This window comes from Zonotrichia leucophrys, chromosome 5 (assembly GCF_028769735.1).
Source record: "Zonotrichia leucophrys gambelii isolate GWCS_2022_RI chromosome 5, RI_Zleu_2.0, whole genome shotgun sequence".
Classification (NCBI taxonomy): Eukaryota; Metazoa; Chordata; class Aves; order Passeriformes; family Passerellidae; genus Zonotrichia; species Zonotrichia leucophrys.
The window spans coordinates 39,434,101-39,449,654 of NC_088175.1; the positions used below are offsets into that span (position 1 = coordinate 39,434,101).

General features: G+C 44.7%; 1 protein-coding gene across 4 annotated transcripts in view; it reads left to right on the forward strand.

The window, feature by feature from the left end:
- LOC135448517 (USP6 N-terminal-like protein) overlaps positions 1 to 15,554 on the forward strand; it is a 78,881-nt gene that overhangs the window by 37,854 nt on the left and 25,473 nt on the right. For all 4 annotated transcript variants that reach the window (XM_064714603.1, XM_064714606.1, XM_064714604.1 and 1 more), the window contains exon 3: positions 10,392 to 10,675. The gene's annotated coding sequence lies outside the window, so the exon portion shown is untranslated. The remainder of the gene's footprint in view (positions 1 to 10,391; positions 10,676 to 15,554) is intronic.

A 15,554-nucleotide genomic window follows, 5' to 3' on the forward strand; every position in this document is an offset into this window, starting at 1 on the left:
TTCCTACTCATCACTTCCAGGTTAGTCTTTTGCAGTGCTCTTTGGTGGATATTCACCTTGGCTGCTCAGGGAAGCAAGAGGCTTGCACACCCAATCTCTTTGATGCTACCAAATTTTGCATCAGGCCAGTTTCAAGTAACTTTACCAGGGAAGCAGGTGAAGTGAAGTTAAAAAAGCCTGCATGCACAGGCAGAAAGCAGTGGGAATGGGCACATATGAGATCCACTAGTTGTTTTATGGTGGAGGAAAAGAGGCATTGGGTAGTGGGGCAGCAGAGCAGCAGTTGGCCACCAAAGTAATCCACTGTCAAAATTATTTTGTGAGTGATTTCTTTAAAAAGTATTGGTTTGAGTATTTCTGAGTGGTGGAAAGGTGTGTATTTGTTAAGGGTTAAAAAGTAGTGAGTGTGATCTGGGCAAGGTTTGTGGACCTTCTGGAAAAGTTATTCCTGGGTTTCATTTATGTCTTTGGAGAAGAAGATGTGCTATGGTGTGCTAAGCTTCCCCTTGTATGTGCTCAGTTTGTTAAAATGTTATCACAGGTGCTTTCTTACTGGCCTGCAGTAACTCCTGGGTGATTTTTTATGTGATCAATAAACCAGAGCTTATTTAATCAATGGAAAGTCTGTGCTGAGAGAGTTTAACTGACTTCCTTGATTCTGCTCATCCTACTGTTGAAGTAAGCCCTAAGGCTGACATACATCATGGCTATTGCTCTTTAGATCTGGGAGACTTTGAACAGTAGACTTACTAATTCAGTGTATCCATAATGCAGATTTTTCCAGTCCTGACTAGAATTTGGGTTAGATGAGCAGAAGTTTCCAGCTCTGTGCTGATACCTGCTCTGCACTGCTGCTCCACTTATTCTTCCCATATTGACCTTCTTGATACTCTGAAGTAATAAAATCTCAAAATAATCCATATTGCACAAATGCTCTGCAACATTGTATGAGTGGCCAAAATACTTTGTTCTCTTTAGAAAATTATTTTCCAAAGTTAGGTGGTGTTAAAAGAAAATACAAATTTGCAGGTGCTGCCAGTTTCTGAGAGTGTTTCAATCAGGTAGCACAGAAAAGTGGGATCTTTGGGGATACTTTCCTGGGGTCTCTTGTTGTGGTCTCTGGCAAAAAAAAAAAGAACAAATCCAGTGTCCAAAATACAACCTTAATTAAAAAACAAATATGTTTTTACCCTGGGAAGTGACACCTGATAATGTTTTCTCTAAAGATGGTGTGTGGAGATTGGGTATTTTTAGCTGTGACTATTCTCAAGTTGTTGTTTTGTAACCTTCTTCTAATAGTACATTTCTTTAACACTTTCCTTAGAGGTTTTTTAGAAGCTTTTTCAGACAAAGATGAGGGAGAAGAAAAGGGAGCAGCAGCCCATTGGCAGGAGAACTATGGAAATCTGTGTTCTGATGGATATTGGTGCCTAAGAGGGGTGCAGTGTCAGAGTTGGGTGTACCTTGTGAAGGACCTTTCCCAGGTCAGAGAGATGCCTTGGGATTCAGCTTTCCCTCTGGCTATAGCAGCTGTCTGATTGACTCTGCCTGCTTCTTAAAAGCAGCTGAAAACAGGATCAAGGTTTAAATAGCTGAAAGAGGAAATCTTGGATAGAGGAATGATGTGCAGATAGAGATGCTGTAGTGCAGGAATCCCATGGAAGGGCAGGTGTAAGAGATGGCAGTTTAAATTTCAAGTCTTTATGGTTTGGGGTTTTGGGGTGTGGCTGGCTGACTGGAGTCTCTTGGGATTTACCTGAAAATGTTGCTTTTGAGATAAGAGAGCCAGTAAATTCCCATGTGAAACCTGAAGTTCATCATCATCCAGCAGCTGCTGGGCTTCTCCTCACCTCTTGCTGACAGAAGGAAGCACAGATCTTGAGGGACCAGTGAGCTGATCCTGGTTTTTTGTGAACATCAAAGGTGCTGTGAAAAAAGTTTCTCAAAGAGAGGTGATATGAAAGATGGGAGAGAAGAAGCATTTTCAGGTTGGGTTGCTGACGTTGTCTGTATCAGTAGCTACCCATGGAAATGGTCTGGCTCTCCAAAGGGAACAGCAGTTATGTGTTTCCCCAGGCTTGACTCTGGTGGAACTGTGGGAAGAAAGCATTAAAGCTGATGGTAAATAATAAACACATGTGAAAGCAAGCTGAAGGAAGGGCAGGCAAGAGTGGTCTGGCTATGCTGCATCTGTGGTGTGCTGCTCCATCTCAGAGGGCATCAGGAAAGTTCTCCAGAAAGAACCTGATGGTGGGGCTGGAGAGGTGTCTGGCTGAAGGGATGAGGAAGCTGTTTAGGTGGTTGTTTACTTGTTTATATAATTTTTTTTTTCAGAACCCAGATCAGTGATCAGTGGTTTCTGCTAATTGGTAATAAATTAAATGAGCTGAGGCCGTTTTGCTTTCTAGCAAGTCCTTTTATGCTGTGGTGCCTTTTTAATGACCAGAGGCACAGTCAGAAATGACAACCTAGTCTACTGGAGGTGTTAGGACCACATGTCCAGCCTTGGGTCTGGAAAAAGAAAAAGGTTGCTGCTCCCCAAAATACCGAGCCCACATCCTGGGCCACTGGCTGGGGAGAGTGGGCTGTGTGGTGTGGGGTGCCTGCAGGTCCCACACTCTCTGGGGCTGGGCAGGGCTTGCTTCAAAGAGATTATGGATCATTCAGCATCAGAAATGTGCCAAAGTGGTCCTTTCTGCACCACTCTCCCTGCCCCCATGTTCTTGGACCAAGAAATTACTTACTTATTTTGAAGCTCATATTTTTGAAATCTGTCTTCAGCATAGTCCTATGCCAAAATGAAGGCCAGAGTTAAGGCCTCCTGGGAGCTTTCATCAGGAGATGGTGCAGGGCTGGTGCTGAGCTCCTGTAGGTGCTGGTTGTGCATTTTCCCTTACATCAAATTTGGGACACAAAGTGGTTGTCTGGGTAATCCTTTCATTGCAGGGAACCCTGCCTGTGGATGAAAGCTGTTTGGGCTTGGCCTTGGCAGCCACGGGCAGGTTTCAGTCATGAGTCTGCAATGTGTCAGCTTGGGTGGCCAGAGCTGAGGATTTCATATCCTGAATAATACTTGGACTTTTGGTGCCCTTCTTAGGTTTAGGACCTGACATTTGATACTCTGGTTGCCTAAAAAAAGATGAAATTAAATATAAAGAGTGACTGAGTAGTGCTTTTTTGGAAACTGTAATCTTGGTGCCCTGTTTTTGTGACACACCTGGCTTTAATTCATCATAACTCATTAGCAGAAGTGGCACAGGCTTAGTGCCTGGTGTGAGGATGTTTCCTTTGGTTACTGAATAAAGGAGCAGCACCAGCAAGAGTGGAAGCTTCCTCTGTGTGGTGTGGGGATGAAACCCGGTGATAAGGGACCTGGCAGGAAGGAAGTGCAGTGTGGGTGAGAAGAGCAGGTTCTCAAAGGAGCGTATTTAGAGTGCAGCGGATACTCGGGGTGGGCACAGTGTCTTCTGGGGATGGTTTGTAGCTGGAGAACAGGGGCAGCCACCTGAAGTAGTGCAAAAGGGGCCCCATCTCCTTCAAGCTGTGCTGCTGGAACATCATCTTCTCCACAGGACCTGTAAGGGGATGGAGGAGGTGCTGGATGGAGCTGGGTAGGGCAGCATCGGGCTGTGCCCAGTCTGGGCTGCATTTACTCTGTCTCAAATCACCCCCTGCTGCTTTTTGTTGGGAGTGAGCTGTCACTCTACTAAAACCCTTCTGAAACAAGGGGGGGCAGAAACAATCTGGGAAAGCAAATATTTTCTGATAACAGTGAGCAACAAGCTTTTGTTTGCTGTCAATGGAAGGAAGTGGGAGAAACATGTAGTAGCTATAACACAGCACAGGCTTTACTGCTGGAAAAGAGATTTAGTGCACAGATTTCTTTAGCAGGGGAGATATCCTTGAGGAAGGGCTGCTTAAAGTGAGTGGGAAAGGCATGACTTTTGTTTTGCTGCAGCAGTGCATCTGTGTGAAGCAGATGCTAAAGGAAGGTCTGTGGCCAAGATGAAAATCTAGATCCAAGCTTTTATGTGAAGTGGGAAACAGGGAGATGGAGTCCTTAATTTGTATTCAGCCAGGTCAAGATTGAAGCAACTGCACTTTAAATTAAAGGGATGCCCCTGTACTCAGCTGACAGTGATGATAAAGTGTGAACCAGCTCTGATCTCTGTTCTCTGGAAAGATCCTTCCTGCTGAAGAACTTGATACTTTGTTTAATAAAAAGGCAAAAGCTCCCATGCAATTTTAGATTTGAAGTCTTATCTGAAGGTCTGCAGGCATGTTCTAACCCAAGTAGGCATTTTATACTTTGTGTTGGACCCATTTTTTACATTAGGAAAAAAAAGTTTCTTTCTTATCAAAGGGCACTTCACTGCCCTTAGATGCTTATTTATTTGGAATTTCCCTTTTCCAAGCTTTCTTGCACAGTGCAGAGTCCGGCTGCCCTTTAGTAGGATGCATTGTGGTCTCCCAGGTTTTGATCTTGGAACAGGAAGATTCATTTCCCAAGCTGCTGAGGAAATCATCATCCTGCTTGCAAATGCCTTTTGTAGCAGGCAACTGAATTTTTGTGTGTATAAGTGAACTGTTTAAAGTGAAATGTCTAGTTGTTGCTTTGTGGGGTAAATGTTAAAGCATTTTTAAGGGAAATGCACCTTTCAAGTTCAAAGTAACTTTTTTTTTTCTTCGGCTGAGAAGAAAAATTGTTTTCAGCTAAGTAGAGCTGCATCTTGCATTGCACGTGATACTTGAGCTGTGTTTGTTTGTTTCCTGGAGAAAACAGCATCTGCTGCTGCTTTTCTGGACAGTTTTGCATGGGCCTCCATCATACCAAATGCTTGTCTTTATGTCATGGCCGCAAGCTCTCATGTACTTCTTCATAAACTCTTCCCTCTGCTTTTTTAAACTTTCCTCTCTGCTTTTTATCTCATCCAAGAAAAGGTTTTGTGAGTTTTTTAGTTCTTCCATTCAGACTGTTACTCCCTTCATGCAAGCTCTGGCTTTCACTGGAAAAACTTTTCTCAAGTATTTCTGTCGATAGACTTGAGCCTGCTCTGGTCCCCTCTGACTTGCTTTTATCCCACTTCCATTGCTCTCCATTATTCACAGCAGAAGTGCTGAGGACATGCAAAAAAGTAAATGTTGGTAATAGATCCACTGTGGTTCTGAGCTCAGGCTTTTCTGAAGTTCTTTGTGTTGCTTCCTCAAGCATGTTTGATCAAAGGTGCTGAATGCCTCTGAAAACCTAGAAATGGAAAGGTGCCATCTGGTTTGATGTCTGTCCATGTCACCTGGCTCCCTCAGTTGTACATCCCCTTGGATCCTGGGCTCCAGGTGGCAGACATCCAGCACCAAGCCACCTGGTGTTATTCCACCCTGGGCATTATTTCATTGTACTTACAACTTAAATACAGAAACTGCTAGTGAAATAATATGGCTTGCTCCAAAATATTGGTACCATTTAATTTTTCCTGTCTGGAAAGCAGTGTCTGTCTGTGGCAGGTTTAGTTTTATATCAACCACAGTAAAATGCTAACAGCCAAATACACACTAATTGTGAGATGTGTTTTGAAGCCCTGACCAAATGGGACAGATGTTGATTTCAACACTGTTCAAAATCACAAGAATCCTTGAGTTATTTTCATATTAACTCCTAATCTGAAAAGCTGCTTTTAACAGGGTATCCTACATGGCCATTGTTGTTTCATAAACTAAAGTATTACCTCTGCTTTACCTCTTTACCTGTGGTTGGATTCTATAAACATGTTTTCCACTTAGAGAAGAGGGGAGGACTTCTTGTGTGGACAACGCCCTCAAAGGGAAGGCAACCACTATGATCTGGATCTGGCTTATGTACTTAGCAATTTCTTTGCTTCATTCTTCATTGGTAGTCAGGCTTTCCATGTCTCTCAGGTGGGAGCTGGGGGAGTGAAGTCCCTCCCAATGTAAGCAAAGAGCCACATTCAAGACCATCTGGTGAAGTTGAATAAGCACAAGTTTATGGGGCCTGATGGGATGCATTCCAGGATTCTGAGGGAACTGAGTGATGTGGTTGGCAAGTAATTTTCCATCATGTTTGAAAATTTACAGTGGTCAGGCGAAGTCCCTGATGACTGGAACAAAGGGAGCATCACATCTGTTTTTAAGAAGGATAGAAAGGAGGACCCTGGTTACTGATCAGTGGGCCTCCCCTCTGTGGCTGGGAAGATCATGGAGCAGATCCTCATGGAGGCAGTGCAAAAACGAGGAGGTGATCTCACAGCCAGCCCAGCTTCACTATGGGCACATTGTGCCTGACCAACTGGTGGCATTCTCTGGTGGAGTGACTGCAGCACTCAGCAAGGGAAGAAAACCAACTGGTGTCATCTACCTACAGATCTGTAAGGCCTTTGACTTGATCTCAGATGACACCCTCATCTCTAAAGTGGAGTGATAGGGATTTGAGGGGTGCACTGCTGGGTAGAAAAGAAATTGGCTGGCTGGAGGTAGTCAGAGAGTTGTGGCCAGTGACAAGTGGTGTCCCTCAGGGTTCTCTCTTGGAGCTGGCTCTTTATGAGCCAGCAGTGTATGCTCATAGACCAGAAAGCCAAAGCATCCTGGGCTGCATCCAAAGCTGGATGAGGGAGGGTTTACTCTGCCTTGGAGTGCTGTGTCCAGCTCTGGAGTTGTCAGCATGAAAAAGTCATGGACCTGTTAGACTAGGTACAGAGAAGGGCACAGAGTTGATCAGAGGGCTGGAGTACCTTTCATGTGAGAACAGGTAGAGAGCCCAGAAAAGAGAAGGTTTCAGGGATGCCTTAGGGGACCTTCTAATACTAAAAGAGGACATAGAAAAAAAGAGGGAGAGTGACTTTTTATACAGGCACATATGGATAGGACAAGGGTGAATAATTTCCAGCTAAAAAAAGAGAGATTAAATGTTAGGAGAGATTAAATGTTAGGAAGAAATTCCTTACTCAGGGGATGGTGAGGCACTGGAACAGGTTGCCTGGGAAGTTTGTGGATGCCCTATCCCTGGAAGTGTTCCAGGCTGGGCCAGATGGGGCCCTAAGCAACCTGGTCTAGTGAATGGCACCCTGTCCTTAGCATGGGGATTGGGAATTAAACAATCTCCAGGGTCCCTTCCAACCCACACCATTTTATGATTCTATGATTTTTAATAAAATGTTGTATTTGCACACACATGCACAAAAAAAATATTCCTGTATTTCTTAAGCTGGGGTGATTTTAGGAGTTAACAACAAGCAGAAAGAAACAGAAAAGTTATGTTGTGATTAAAAAGATTCCTTTCATGGAACTTAAAAAATAATGTATTCTAATGCTGTCCTCCATATAGTTCCAGGGCTGTTAAAAAAAGCTTTGGGAGATGTTTTCTCAGTACTTTCCGGTGTTGGATCAAATACTTCTTGTTTCCCTCAAGTTTTCTGTTACTGGATTTGCTTGCATGGGGCTTTGATAGAAGAAAACAAGTTAACAAAAGCTCGTGCATTAGCATCTGGAGATGCTGTTTGAGGGTAATGTAAGTCCAGGATACTGCCAGTAAAATGGTCAGGGAGTGTCCTCTGCAGAGGCTGCCAAAGACAAATAATTTCCTGCTAGGGCTCTGTATTTGGAGGCAGTGTGAGCTGATTAAACTCATTAAAGTGATTGAAGGAGTGAGGGTGGCTCCTAGGGGCTGGGCATTAGTTGGGGTCAGGCTAATGGCTGAAGATTCCTCTCTCCTGAAAAAGAGGTGAAGCCAGAGGCTCTGGGAAGCAGTGTAAGACACACAGTGTCAGCCTAGGTCTCACTTCAACTCAACTTAGGCATCTGCAGCATACAAGTAATTTGCCTCAATAATTATTTTGGACAAGTTTTTCACAGACAAGCTGCATCTTGTTAGTGGAGTTTTAACTTCCTACTCTTTTATTTCATTTGTTGCTGTACCAGCAACTTTATATAACGGTACATTTGTTATTTCCTTGTATGTGTTTAAAAAAGGATGCTGCATGTCTGTGCCAAAGAGAGCACAGGGTGCTGGCAGCATGGTACATTATGTTTGCATCCTTGTTCCTTTGCTTTTGGCTGGGGAGCATCACTAACTCCACAGTGCCCAGGGTGACATCCTGGGTACCAGCCAGGACACGTGTCCTCACCCTGCTGCTTCGGGCACATGGTGGGGGTAGGTGGCCTCTAGCTGGCTGTGCCCTGCCATGCCAGAACCAGGGAAAGTTTGAAATAGCAAAAGGAGCCTTTAGCTTACCCAAAATTGCCAAGTATAGCTGAAGGCAAGAATGACGAGGGAAGAGTAGCGTGTCCTGTAGTGTTGCTACATGTACCATAAAGAATAAAATACAGTGTTTTAAGAGGAATGCATGTCCAAATGGAGAATGACCATCATTGTAGCTTCCTTTAGTTTATGGTTAAAGAAATGCAAACTGCTTTTCCAGTCTTAAGCAAACAGAAGAAGCCCGTTACTAAGCTCTGTGTTGATATAGTTCCCTTCCAGGTCAGTGCATCACCCGAAAAAGAGATTTTTTTTTCCCCCTCTGGCTTTTTCTTTTTTTCCCTTTTTATAGACACTGGAATAAAAAAAAGGAGGGAATGCAGAGAGAAAATTAATCTTCAATTCATCAATTCCCAAAAGAAGCATGTGGACCTTTGCATTCTTCAGTCTGCTTATTTTTTTCAAATGAAAAATCATTTAAATAATGATGCTTTTAAAAATAACTCATGCATCTTTGATTTTTGTGCAGTCCTTTGTCTGGATTTTATTTTTTTGGCTATTGTTGTCTCTAGAAGATGAGCTTACATTAAAAAAGAGTTTAAAAAATACTTGGGTGCTCCTTTATTCCCTATGAGGTCTAAAAATAGAAGCTGACAAAGAATTTGCTTATAGACTCACTGCTCTGTTCAGAAGGTTTAGTCTAAAGCTGCATCTTCTGACTTTGCAGCAGCTGAGCTGTGCAGAAGCACCAAGGCTGGGCTAACTGAGCATCAGCAGGGAGGAGACCAAAGCTCTTTATTAGCCCTCCTGTTTATCTCCTCCCAGCTCCATCCCTGGGGAGCAGAGCGCCAAGGCACAGCACCAAAACGTGTGTGAGAATGAGAGCAGGGTGTAAGTACTGGGAGCAAAGGGAGAGGGGTGGTGGGGAGAGGGTTAAGAGAGGTTTGATTTATTGCTAGTGCTGCTCATGTTGAGGGGGTGGGTAGCATATAGTTGCAGGCTTACATGGCTTTTTAGTTATTTCTGTAACTAGAAGACTTGGCTAATTTATTTGGGTTTTTTGACAGTGCTGTAGTCTAGCAGCAAAGTCTTGTCACCACAGCTTGCAACTGTACTGTAAAAGCTTGGTGCAAACTGGGAGAATAGAGGCAAATGTGTGTAATCTGCCTTGAATGTGTGTAAGACACATTATAATATACTAGGTGATAACATATCAAGTATAATCTGTGTAATGGATAGCGTGGTTATCATGGTGGCCACCTCTGAAAGTGTGTGAGGCCTTCTGCACTTTAGGGCCTCCAAGTTATTGTGTCTGAGTGCTGGAGAGGTGACAACAGGGAAAATCAGCACAGGACAGCTCAGGGTTGTGTGGAAAAGTCCATTTGCTGGTGTTTGTGAGGGGGATTGGAAGAGAGGGGGTGTTATTAAAGTGGCAGCTCATGGCAGAAGTGAGCTGTGCTTCCTCTGCCCAGTGCTTGCTGATTTCAAGCAGTGTGTCATGCATTGGGATGCTGTCTTGATTTCACACCTGTGGAATTACCCTGTTGCTTCTCTGAGTTTCTGAAGGTGAGAACTAAAAAGTTGGTTTTTGTAAGTGATAGCTCTGTGTTGGGCTCTGCTGTCCTTTGGAATGTGTAGCTGTTTGGATGTATCAAGGAGAACTGCCAGTGCTGGAAGGTGGCTCAGGTGGCACAGCTGGTGCCAGCTCTTCTACCATGCAAGTCAGTCATGTGTCTTGGTCTTAACCTGACCCAAGTCCTGAAGGAATGGCCTGAACCCTCCATTGCAGCCCTTCTTGGGGGCAACATAACCTTAGATTAGCTGGAGTAGAATGTAATACTGTGCCTTTGGCTTGGGTGGGGGGCATCTTCTGCCTGCTGAGCTACCAGTGCCACATGCCTGCTGGTATAAAGGTGTGTTGGGCTCTAAGACCGTCACAGGAAACCCTGGGACCTAACCTGGGTGGAAAATGGCAAGAAAAACCACAGCAGGGTTTTTTTGCAATGCATACAAGTGCACTTTACTTTCTGCCATTGTATGCCCTGCAGTTACAGCCTATTCCTTCCCCACCAGCTCCAAAGGAACCTTCCTTTCCTCTGTGTTCAAAGACCCCTGTGTTGGTACAGGATGGTGCCTTTGCTGTCCCAGAACTGGAAAACTGATCAATTTCTTATTTCCTTTGCAGTGAGCCTGGGGGACAAGAGAGTGTGGATTGCCTCCTGCCTTGCCTCTTCTCACAGCCCCCTGTGGTGAGCTCTCACGTGGCAGAGGACGAGGGTGGAGGAGATCAGCCACGTGAAGCTGGGGCCGTGGGGCTGAGCCAAAGGGCTTCTGACCTGTGGGCTGTGGCAACTGGGGCTCCTCACCACCCTGCAGCAGAGACCACTGGCTCCTGCCACGTAGATGCCTTCAGGGGAGTGGACAACTCCAGCTGAACTGATGAATCTTGGCACCTGATACAAGGCTCAGGTAAGGGCACATTGCTTGGAGCTGGGTTATGTTTTCATCCTGTCTTCTCCAAGCTCATAAACTGGCTCTGGAGCAAATGAGAATCGCACTGAGAGCTGTCATGTACGGTGGTTACACGTGCTAGTAAATCAGCAGGATCTCATCTACAATGATGCTGGATGCTCTGGTTTGTTGGGGTAATTGCTGGTGGCATCAAAGTGAGTTGCAGTGGAGCTTCTCTCTTGGTGTTCCCACTGCCTCTGCTGAGGGAGGTGACTCTGGTTTTATCCAGCCCAGCATCCAGTGCAGTTTCAGATACAATGCAAGTTTACTAGGACAGGAGATCATTTGAACTTTCTGTAGCACATCTGTGATTCATCTAAAGTGATCTATGGGCAGTCATTTTCAAAGACCCCAAGACAGTTAAAACAAACCTTCCTGCAATTCAGCTGGCTTAGTGCTCCTTATGCTCTTAAAACAAACAAACAAAAAAGCTTGCTTGTGTTTTCCTGGGTCGTAGTCAAGGAAATAAATATGCAAACAGGATCTCCTGTATCTTGGTTCATCCTGCTGGATAGTAATTTCATTCCTGAAGCTGTAATTCACTTTGTGAGTGCAGATTTTTATTTCCTTTCTGCTAGCAGGGATGTAATTGTGTGCCGGAATTGAGCTAAGGTCAGAGATGCACGGTCCAGTGAAGTGTTTTGAAGCTGGTCCTGGCCAGGATGTTTGCAGTCTGGGTTTGTTAACGAGAGAGAATCTGCACAGGGGGATCAGCAGAAGCCCTTGATCCAAGTGCACTGAATGTGTTGTCCTTTTTGGAGTAGAAATTTAGGGGTTTAGTAAAAAAATGCTGCAGCAGCTGCAACTGGAGAGGAGGATGCTTGCCTGTCTTGCACCACGTCCTCCGGAGCAGGCTGACTTCTGCCTGGGGCTGGTTCTCACAAAGCAAAAGCTCTGCCTGCAGTCAGTAGCACGTGGCCATCTCTTCCTCCTTGGCTTGTCACCTCATGGGCACTCAGCCAGGCATGCCTGTGCCCACCTGTAAGAGCCCACAGCCCCTCCTGGGTGCCCTGGGGGGCTTTGAGGTTTCCTCAGGCTGTGGTGGAGCAGTCCCAAAGCCATGCTCACTTTGGCTGTGCATGGTAAGTGTGTGCAGTGGTGCAATGCTGTGGCTTTGCTTCTGAAAGGCTTTGGGCATGTGGGAAAAGAGCCTCTGATGACAGCTCCTCTTGGCTTGCAGCTGCTGACTGTCCCCCCACGTTCTACCAGGCAGCCAGGATGGGCAGGTTGCTTCAAGCCCTTTGCCTGTGTGGTTTGAAGTGTGTCAAGGTGCCTGTTTCATGCACTCAGAAAGCCCTGATGGGGCTTACTCAACTTCTCACAGCTTGCTTATTTGCTTTCCCTGCATGGCCAGGTGTATTCCAGGGCGTGCCAGTGTGTGAGTCACTGTTACAACTAGTAGAAGTTTACAAGTGAGTTGTAGCTTTCAAAGTGCTTTGCTGGGAGGTGGTGCAGACTACAGGTGTACCTTGTGAGAGGCTTTTGCCTCTTAGCAGATGTATAAGCATTTTCACTTGCATAGATGTATCTGCTTTTCCTTTAAAACTGTTCCCCTAAAGCAAAAATTGCAGGCTGGTACCATAGATGGCTAAAGACATAAAATGCTATGTTTAAATGTGCTTTTAAAATAGAACATGAAACAGGAACGGTGACTTGTTGTGTTTCAGCAGTGTAGTAAGTAACCTTTTTTACCTTATTCCACAGCAGCAGTTTCACTCTGATAGAGGCCGGAGTGGTAGTGAAGTACAGTGTGTCAAAACGTGCCTTTTTTCTTCTCCTAGCAGCAGTCTCTATGTAAAGTTAAGTGGACATAGTCAGAATGAGAGCACATATTCACCTAAACCCATTTCTGCTTTTTCAATGACCTTCCACCAAATAGAAACCAACTACAAACATGTAGTCTTAATCTCAAATGGCTTGAGTAGATACTGTTCTGCAGTACAAAAGATTTAAAATCTGGGTTCCAGAATATCCTCAAATCCAGGCTGAGACTGAGAACATGTTGCTATGCTGTGTTTCCTAAGAAGAGATTTTGCTGATATTTTCATTTCAAAAGCCCATCTGTCAGGCACTGGCAGGGTGATTGCTGATGAATTGATAAGCGTGAGACACGGTGTTGTGGCTGGGGTGACAGGGGACGTGTGTGTGTCCTGGGCTGTGTCACAGGGAGCCCTGCTGCTGGGCCATGGGAAATGCTCAGCTCTCCTGGGCAGTGAGCAGGGCTGCAGAGCTGGGCTGGTGGCTGCTGGACAGAGGTTCCCCTCTCCCAGCCAGGCTGGTCCTGGCAGGTGCTATCCCATGTGGGGCAATGGGAGCTTGGCAGATCTGACCAGAAAAATATGGGGCTTGTGGGAAAGGTATAACAGTAAATCTGATTTATGGAGAACAATTTTAACATGAAGTCTTATATTTTTGATGCAGATACTTTCTTCTTGCTGCCAATATTTGAGATTCCAGCTGGTGTATTAATTCAAGGAAAGTTGCTTTCATTCAAAAATTGGGTATTTTATTTCAGGTTTGTTGATAGCTAATGTTTAATGTGGGTTGGCAGTAATGTGCATTTTCATTAAACATTTTTAGGCTTACTGTAGTTGGTAATAATTTTTACTTCTTTAAATCGGAGACTGGAAGCTGCAAGTGTTAGTGTGAGATGACAGATTGTGGATGTTTTCACATCATTCTTTTTAAAAGGAGCTAGTTCATAACTTTGTTTTGGGGTTGTATTTAAATGTCCATGGTTCAGGGCTTTCTGTTGCTTATATCCTAGTTAATTATCTAATACCATTGTTGCATAGTTCACATTTTTGTACTATTCCTGTTCATAGCAGCTTCATGTTTTGTGTTTGTCATGGAAAAAAAAACCTCTTTGCTAAGAAAATACAGTACTCTCAGGAAAAAATTGGGTGGCAGGGTTGAGAAAGTAAGTTGAGTGGTATATTAAAAAAAGAAAGTATGCAGTCATATGTAGGTATATGAAGAAGCATGGCAGGTATAGTACAGCCTGTTCCTATTTATAGGAGGCCTGTTTATGTCAAGTAAAAAAATTATGTGTTTCATCAAATCCTTCAGAAAATAAATCTCAGTAATTTCCATGTACACAAGGTGTCATTTCCCTCAAGCAAAGGCTGTATAACATCATGATGTCAAAACTACTCTGGAGTTTGAGCACATGCAGGATTAAATAATAAACATACCCTATTCAATATCTGCTGGTACAGGGCTAAGCCGTGCTCTGTTCCCTCTCCAGAGCACTTTGCCAGCCCCTCGCTGAGCGCAGTGCCATCTCTGTGCTCTCCAAGCAGCAGCACTGTGCTCACACCCCAAGGCTGCTGAAGCCTCTTGCCATCTCCAGCCTTCCCACTGCCATCAAGCATTTGCTCTGCTTTCAAGTTTTTTCCTAAATTTGGTCTTTTGCAGTTTTATAGAAAGAGAAAACAAATATGCATATTCCAGGGATGAGATTAAAAACTGGCTCCTTTGCAAAAGTCTGGTGTTTCTGGCTGCAGAGAGGCTTCTGCAGAGGTGAATGCCAAAATATATATGTTCTTGCTGTGTAAATCCTTCCGTGGTACCAAGCTGCTTTTCCTTTGTTATTCTCTTAGAGTGTGGTCAGAGATGTTCAGAATAGTTTTCACTTTATAAGTGTCTTGAAAAATTGCCCATTTAATCTGACATACAGTTTATTTTTCCCTTGTAGCCTGCAGAATATTTGTATTTTTAGCAGCATGTAAAAGACATCATTGGAATTTGTTGAAACAACAACAACAACAAAGTCAGAACTGGGGGAGTGAAATTGCTTATAAGTTTCACAGGAGATGTGAGAAGCAGGAGATGCAGAAGTATTAGGTGACATGGTGAGACAGTTACTCAGACCTTGCTACATTGGAAAATTAAACTGTGATTAAAATGTAGTTCACATTTGAAATAGGAGCTGCAGCTTGGAAAAATAAAAGAACAAAATACACTTTAATATTTCTGTCCTTCTCTGTTTTGATTGTGGAGTCAGTAAGAGGGAAAGATACACCCAATCCTGGTATGAATTTGAAGAATTTGCATTTTTCCAGTGCCTGAATGGATGAGTGTGAAGTGGTGCCATGCCTGTGCTGCTGTCTGATAGCGGGTCATGAAAGAGCCCTGATTATACAACCCCCATCCGTGGGGGTTTTGTCTGCCTACATTTTCTCCTTGGGGTGTTAGTTCCACCTTTGGTGAATGAGGAACTAGTCATGGCTTGACAGGGAGGGTGCTTCTTTGGGCTTGCACAGGACAACACTCAAGTTGTGTTTGATGTGGGAGCTTACCTTGCTCATAGGTATGTGTATGGGATGAAGCAGAGCAGTGGGCACAGACCCCTGGGACCTGGACTGGGTCTTGCTTAGACCAAGACTGGTCCTTCTCAGCATAGGTGGGGACATGTTGCTGCTGAGTTGTTTTCTTTTGGAGTTCTATACAGAAGGTAATCATCTAGAGGCCAATTCACTTCTCTCATGCACACTTCAGTAGGCAAAAACTTTTTTCAATTTCTTCTTTGAAGGTAAATCTGCCTCTGGATGCCCCTACAGGGCATCTCCTGGCTTCCCACCCAGACGCAGTGGTTTGCTGTCATGCACGTGGGTGTTGTGCCAAGCAGCGCCTGGCTGGCGCCTGTGCTGTGCCGGGCCAGCGCTCTGTGGCTGCCTTGCGTGTCTCCGTTTAAAAGCCATGTCTTCCACACTGCCATGTGTGTGCCTGGGAACAAAGGCAAGCCCCCCTTGCTCGGGCTGGGCTGTCCCAGTGCAGGGAGCAGGGAGCTGGCAGTCCTGCTGTGTGCAGGCAAGCTCCACAAACTCTGTGCAGC